At 38.7% G+C, this 2,390-nt stretch overlaps 1 protein-coding gene across 1 annotated transcript in view; it reads left to right on the top strand.

Moving 5' to 3' along the window:
* The window catches only part of LOC128250531 (uncharacterized), a 74,082-nt gene that overhangs the window by 16,605 nt on the left and 55,087 nt on the right, over positions 1-2,390 (top strand). The gene's annotated exons all lie outside the window — the stretch shown is intronic.

The raw sequence follows: 2,390 nt of genomic DNA, 5'->3' as shown, positions 1-2,390 counted from the left end.
ATATATATGTGTTAAGACAGCTTGTCTATTAGACTATCATCTGGTCGGATATTGAAGTGGATACTCTCATTAACTCATGGTTCATTCTCTTTCAAATTGATAATATACATGCCTCAAACTCCAATCTCATTGCTAAAAGAGTTGTTCGTTTCTTTAATAACCGAATTGAGACACATAGAAAATAAACTGAAGCATATCTCTACTTCGTATCGCACCGTGAGTAACCACGTCGATAAACTAGGTCGAATTTTTTTTATCCACCGCAGCCCATGATGAACAACAACAATCACATCAGCAGCTAAAAGAACAACAGGATCATGGCCACCTTATCACAATAGACACACTACCATCATCGTTGTCGTCACTATTTCCATCTCTACTGCTACTCCTCATCAACTACTTCCCCTTCATCTTCTCCTCCTACCTTCCTACTGCTACAACAACACTTAGTGGCCAAAGACAAACATTCCATTTTAACCCTGCTAGTGACCAATCCCAACCACTCCTAACTCCTCCCACAGTTCCACTAACAAACTCAAGTATCATTGTTACTACTACTACTATCTCAGCCCGTATAGAAAATCAATCACTGCTCCTCCTCCCCTCTCCAGTCCCCACTAATCTATTTCCATTAAAGTCAAACAATTCTAAATCTCACACTATTTACAATCCCCTCCCCTCTACAACAATCACAAGTTCAAGTCGCAATCCAAAATTATGCCGTCACTCCCTACATGAAAAGTTATGTACAAACAGTGACTAATTTCACTCGTTTTCTAGGAACAAGACACTGAAGCAATAGAAACTACCCCCGTAAATTTCTTTCCACTACTGCAACACCATAAAAATCAAGAAATCGTAACCCTAAAATCTGCCGTTACTCCCAACGTGAGAGAGTATGTTTACAGCAAGATTGTAATTTTACCCATCTCCCTGGGACTCGACGTACCATGAAAAACAATACTCCGAACCATCACCAAAGTCCACCCCAAACTATTTTCCACCCTGTTGCAGCAGTATCGGTGCGCACCCTTCCCACAATCTTCGTTACAAGTACACTCACAACGTGAACACAAACAAAAGTAAAAACCAAAACAAAACTGATGGCACGAATTTCTCCAACAGTACAAGAAACTGAAGAACATCCAACCGAAGCAGTAGAAGAAGCAACCAACACAACTGTGGATGCAAACAGGATAAGTCCTGGGGTCGATTTCTTCGTCTAGATATTTTAAGGCGGTGCTCCAGCATGGCCAAAGTCATACGGCTTAAGTTAAAGAATATATATATATATATATATATATATAGACGTCTTTTTACGGTTATATTTTCCTCCACATGAATAATCGATGAATTACTCTTTCTGTGTTGCTGATTTTACGTTTCTTTAAATCTAGTTGAGACTTGATCTTCACCATCTATAACCAAAGAGAATTTGGTATTGTCCTTTTTCCCTTCCTTTCTTTGCCTTCATAAATACTATATCAATGATTAAGTTATCCACCTTACAACTGATTTTAGACTACAGAATATGAATTGAGGAAGGCGGTGAGCTGGCAGAATCGATAGCACGCCGGGCGAAATGCTTCAGCGGTACTTCGTCTGCCGTTACGTTCTGAGTTCAAATTCCGCCGAGGTCGACTTAATCCGTTTGTCTGTCCTTGTTTGTCCCCTCCATGTTTAGCCCCTTGTGGGCGATAATGAAATAAGAAACGTTAGCATGCCGGGTGAAATGTTTAGCGATATTTCGTCTGTCCTTACGATCTGAGTTCAAACTCCGCCGAGGTCGACTTTGCCTTTCATAATTTCGACGTCGATAAATTAACCAGCAGTTACGTACTGGGATCGATCTAATCGACTTTCCCCTTCCCCCCAAAGTTCTGGCCTTAGGCCTAGAGAAGAAAAAAAATATGAATTGAGGCGATATTAGGTTCGTGTTTCTAGCAAGCCTAGCGTCAACATAGAGTGGTTATCGCTCATTTGACATTGATGTTATTTCTGCTTATATGTGTATGACATCAGGCTTATTTTTACGTTAATTTATGCTAAACATATCCATTATTACAGAATACATTTCCTTTCTTGATAACATTTTAGCTTTCCGTAATGCATATTGCACTTGTGAACTAATACACCCACACACTCACACACACAAACATACATATACACGCATAGGCGAACACATACGCGTATACACACATGCACATATATTTGTATTTATATACATGTCTATATATGTTTGTTTATATACATGAGTGTATATATACACACAAACATATATATGCATACATGTGTATACACACACACAAACATATATGCATACATGTGTATACACACACACAAACATGTTTATACATATACATACACATACATATATGTTTATATATATA

This window comes from Octopus bimaculoides, chromosome 22, assembly GCF_001194135.2.
Source record: "Octopus bimaculoides isolate UCB-OBI-ISO-001 chromosome 22, ASM119413v2, whole genome shotgun sequence".
Classification (NCBI taxonomy): domain Eukaryota; kingdom Metazoa; phylum Mollusca; class Cephalopoda; order Octopoda; family Octopodidae; genus Octopus; species Octopus bimaculoides.
The sequence above is the reverse complement of the archived record's forward strand: the minus strand, read 5'-3'. Positions and strand labels throughout refer to the sequence as shown.